General features: G+C 33.6%; 1 long non-coding RNA gene across 3 annotated transcripts; it reads right to left on the reverse strand.

Moving 5' to 3' along the window:
- Positions 1–1,605: 1,605 nt before the first annotated feature.
- LOC131633023 (uncharacterized) lies at positions 1,606–5,068 on the reverse strand. 3 transcript variants are annotated; one of them, XR_009293210.1, is made up of 4 exons: positions 4,922–5,068; positions 4,073–4,122; positions 2,456–2,533; positions 1,606–2,344 (listed from the first exon to the last, which is right to left on the reverse strand). It is a non-coding gene; the product is annotated as an uncharacterized LOC131633023 (long non-coding RNA). The 3 variants fall into 3 exon arrangements; XR_009293209.1 differs by having other exon boundaries at positions 1,606–2,533; XR_009293211.1 differs by lacking the exons at positions 4,073–4,122; positions 4,922–5,068 and adding an exon at positions 2,619–2,822.
- Between the last annotated feature and the right edge of the window lie 355 nt (positions 5,069–5,423).

A 5,423-nucleotide genomic window follows, 5' to 3' on the forward strand; every position in this document is an offset into this window, starting at 1 on the left:
AGTATCATATGCTTTCTGCAAATCCATTTCAATAGTGCAGCTAGGGGTGATATGCTTTCTGTTATATCCTCTTAACAGCTCATGAGTCATAATGATGTTGTCGTGGATCGTTTTCCCCAGAATGAACGCTGTCGGGCTATCATGCACAACCTCTGTGATCACTTTGCTCAGCCTGCATGTCAGAATACGTGAGATGATTTTGTATATTGTGGAGCAATAAGCAATCGGCCTCATATCCTTCATAGTGCTTGCATCCTTAATTTTGGGAATGAGAGTTACTAGAGCACAATTGGCAGTTGCATACATTCTATCATATTTTAAAAAATCTTGAACAGCTTCCACAACATCATGTTTTATTATGCTCCATCCTGTTTTAAAAAATTTTGCATTAAAGCCATCATACCCCAGAGCTTTGTCATCTCCCATCCCTTTCACAGCCTCCCAAATCTCCTGCTCAGTCACAGGTTGAACTAACATGTTCTGATGAGTCCACTTCAATTGTGCACCCTTTCTCAGAATGGTAATGTTAACATGCCTTCTGTTAGGTGCTTCTGTTCCAATAAGCTGTTTATAGAAATTCAAGATCTCTTTCTCCAATTCCTCAAAACTTGAGATCCTCTTTCCATGTTGATCCTTCAGGATGATGATGTTGGTTTGCTTATTTTTTGCTTTAAGGTTAGCATAAAAATATGCATTATTCCCATCACCTAACTTGATCCAATCAATCTTGGATTTCTGCCTTAGATCCTTCTCTTCAATCTCAGCTTGTTTGAACACCTCTTCTGTCCAGTATGTCACCCCTTTAGCATAATCTTCATTCATAAGATCCTTACTAAGCATATCCTGAGCTTTAGCAAGGTTGTCTCTGCACTCTTGTATCTTAATCTTAATGCCATCAGTAATCGGCCTATTAAGTTTATGCATCACAAGTTGGAGTCTAAGTAACTTACTCCAAAGTTTATACATTGGGTTACCATCCATGGTTTGCTGCCAGCTATCTCTCAACTTGTTCACTAATGCATTCATTAAAGTTAGCATTTTTAATAATTTTAAAATAAAAATAAGAATAATTATCACTACTAGAAATACTCTGTTTTCTTGCGGATTTACCTGCGGATTTGAGCAAAATTTCCGCAGGAAATGTATTTCCTGCGGATTTTCCTGCGGTTCTTGGTCCCCAGCTAAAACCTTCGTGGGTATTCGGAAGGAAATTCCGCAGGTAAATCCGCAGGAAAATTGCCGCAGATAAATCCGCAGGAAATTCCGCAGGTAAATCCACAGGAATGATAAAAATCCTCAGGTAAATCCGCAGGTAATGTATTTCTAAATTTAAAAAAAAATTATAAATTATTATTTGCTTCTCTATCAGTATACAAATACATCCGATATATATGGTTACAACTTACTAGAAATACTAGCCTCAACTGCTTTCTCCTTATTTTCAACTTCATTAGGCAATCCAATATCAAGATCCGCAAAGTTATATAGTTGTGAAGCTCTCATCAACAATTAATTCTTTAATAATTTTATGATTCAGTCCATCGTTTACATATTTTGTTACTATACGTAAACATAATGGTTATGAAACCATTTTTAACAAAATGAAAACATATTATTAGTTCATAATAAATCCACTTCAACTCCGAGAGATGGAATGTCTGCAGGAGCCTCTTCAACCATATTATCGCCTTCTTTAACAAGGAAGATTATTCCGGCTCAGGAGGAAACAGTCCTTTTGGTGCTGGCAGGTGAAAGTAAAGAACATTATTTAGTTGGCCATTAGGTTAGAAAAGAAGAAAGTATTTGCTTCCTGAGAAAACACCTCCGGTTGGACTACTTTGTGTTGAAGTTTCCTTCATCCAATAATGATAAATTCACCTTTTGACCCAGCCTGCCGAATCATACAAAATTCATAAATAAATAAAACATCCATTGTACATATAACAGTCAAACAAGGTTGCTACTACCTTTACCAAAGCAATACATTATGACTACATTTAATACAAAACTGACCACACAGACCAGGCTATTGTTCTATGACAGGCTCTTGCTATATAAATCTTGCCTGCTACTTTCTCTTTGTTCTCTAACTCATGTCTGATTAATAACATCAAGACAAACTAATCCTGACCTGAAATAAAGGATGTGAATAAAGAAAAATGCATATTCTAACCCTTGATAATCACAGTATGCAAATTAGTGTTTTCAAGAAAAAAGAAATTTTATCAACACTTTTGCACATGGCTGCTAGCATACAATTAGCTTAAGACATGTACTTGATAATCACAGTATGATAATCACAGGCTGCTAGCATACAATTAGCTTTTTTGTACCTATGCTGAATCTGAAATCAAATTTCATCAGTTTAGACTCAGTAATTTGATGAGGCCTAGTTTACTAAGGCCTTTCTCGAATGTTGAATTCATAACAAAAAATTATACAACAGAAAACCAACCTGTGTCTTATTCCAGAATCAATTCCCTAAAACTTGGATATGACTTGGAATTTCGACGAGGCCGAAAATTTCTGCAGGCTGCATTAAAAACAAGCAGTACCATAATATTGATTCTAAAGTCTAAAAAATACAAAAGCACCGTGTAGCTTGTAATGCTACACACCTGGAAAATCATAGCAAGAATTTTGATTCTAGAATGGGTCAGTTCCTGCATGAATTTTATTTTACAAGAAGGTGTCTTAACTGATAATCTGATATAGTTTCATGAAGCAAGGCACAAGGTGTCACTAAACTAAACAAGACAATAGAGATATGACCAACTTGTCATTTGTTTATATCTATCAGATAATTTATTAAAACCAGTGCCTTTGCATTCAGATATATATATATATATATATATATATATATATATATATATATATATATATATATATATATATATATAGAGTTTAATGGTAGTGCACTGACAGTGTAAACAAACTTTACACATACATCCAATCAAAATCATTACAGTTGCCATGTCATATTAGTTTTTTTAAATTAAAATTGTGTTTTAATTGGATACATGGTTGTGATTGGTTGACAGTGCATATTCCTATTTCTCATATATATATATATATATATATATATATATATATATATATATATATATATATATATATATATATATATATATATATATATATATCTTATCACTAATTAGGACTTGCATCTCTATTATCTTAAACAAAATTTAATGAAACCGAGAAACTCTAGTGCCTATTTTATGTACAATTGTGTATAGTTTCTAGTAGTTCAAGTTTCATTCAAAAAACCAATAGAGATAATGATATAAAGAAGTTACCTAAAATATTCACATGTTAATTCACAAATATAACATCAAACAATTTTCATTCTTCAAATTGGAACTAATGATTTTCACACTACAAGTAACTAATTCAAATCATCTCAAAGTCTATTTTGTGACTATTTTTGTCTTTTTCAAATGGTTCACGCAAAATGTTGAAATGTTGAAAGAAAATTAAAAGAGTTATTCAGTTCATAATTAAAGCAAAAACACTCCCTGTATATTGTATCATATATTGGTTTTGTTACTTACATTAGAAATGCCTCATTTTCAACCCAATAAGCAGGCTTTACAGGTTCCCCTGTCAGTGGACTAACATTTCCAACTAACATCCTATACAACTCAAATGACATATGAGTAGTTAAAGATAAAATGATGCTTAGATTCAGTTAATAATGTTCACATTCATAGAAAAGGCATGCAAGTGCTCAACATACACAGAAAGTAATTAAAAACAGGGATGTCCCTCTCTAGTATTGAACATAGACCAAGGGCCTTAACTGGGGATTAGTTACATGCGTTCATGACAATAAAAGGTTAAAGCATTCGCACACAAGCAACTCAGCTAATAGAGTCTTAACTTCAAATAAACTAATAGTCTCAAGAGCACCATGACATGTATAAACCATGAAATTAAACCAAGGCAGCCATATGTTTCATTCACAAGTCAGCAACATATACAATCAAGTTCATATCAAGGGAATATCCAAACACATTGCAATTCAAAAAAAAAGGGGAAGCGCCTGCAGTTAAGATAACAGGGGTTTTACCGATTTTTCCGTGACTTCTGAACCTTCTATTGAACAAGCACCATCAAGCCCTGTACAATCATAACAGAAAGTTCAGAATTAACATTCAGAATTAACACCTTCCTAACCATCATTCCCCAACTAACTTTTAACCGATTTTCGTTTTAATCTCCAATTAATTGGTACTATAACTGATATCCCTTAAAAGAAAAACATTGCATCCTAACTTCTCTTCAAAGAACCAAATTATTTTAAATGTAGGATCTACTGTAAGATTTAGGAAGAACTAGAAGCCATTGTGTTATTACTTGTGAATGAGCTGGCCATTGCTATTGTTCTTAAACCTTGATTAGATTAATTGTACAATAGTTTCAGTACTAGATTTTGTGATATCTGTAGCTATGTTAGTATTTGTCTATAAGTTTCTGGAAGACTCTCTTAACCTCAGGTTTCATTATATTTGTAGAAAGCAATAGAGCTAAGTATCACTTTAATCTCAATGTATTTATTCAAATATGAATATATCAGAATGGTAAAACAAACTACCTCACAATATCAATCTCCCCTTTCTAATATAAGGTAATACAAGAACATTTAGGCAATGCTAACTAAGAATAGGTTCTATTACACCAATAAATTAAACCCATTTAGCCATGAGAGACATGCCACCAACGCCAAGAAATACACCCATATAAGATTTCAATTGAAGTTTAATACTACTCTGCATCCTCTTACTCATGAAATCAGCAGCAGGATCAACCAAAGCCATATAAATTAAAAGACCAGCTGATGCTCCATTAAGCAATCCAACAGTAATTAGTGTTTTTGGACTGTTCTCTTTGTAACTACTAGACACTGTATTTTAATTACCTGAAGAATGCTACCACCAAGACCCATGCCTTCAAACAATTGATGAGCGCAAAGTGCAGCAACTAAACCTTTTATTGAGCATGTGTTACTCGAGGCTCCTAGGGAAAGTCCTATCACCACCGAATGAACTACGATTCCAAGTTCTAATACCTGCGTTCGGACGAGTTCACACGATTTAGAGTTAAGTAAATTTTGATAAAAAATTGTTGGTTTCTTAGTATTATTGTCTCTTTGCTTTTTGTGACACTTGTGTGATAATTTTCTGTAGCTGCCACTGCGAGTACTGTCTTGTGCATCACACAATCTCTTGCTGCTTCCCCATATTCTCTTACACTTCTTTACGAAATTCATCTCTATAGTTTGTTTGTATATATCAAGAGAGTTTAGTTTAGAGTTTAGTTTGTATATATTTCCTTGATTAAAGTTGTTGTACGGACACAAGTCCCTGACATACTTTTAATATACACACTAGTGAGTCCTTTACAGCCTCTCACCTTCAAAT

This window comes from Vicia villosa, unplaced genomic scaffold, assembly GCF_029867415.1.
Source record: "Vicia villosa cultivar HV-30 ecotype Madison, WI unplaced genomic scaffold, Vvil1.0 ctg.001063F_1_1, whole genome shotgun sequence".
Classification (NCBI taxonomy): Eukaryota; Viridiplantae; Streptophyta; class Magnoliopsida; order Fabales; family Fabaceae; genus Vicia; species Vicia villosa.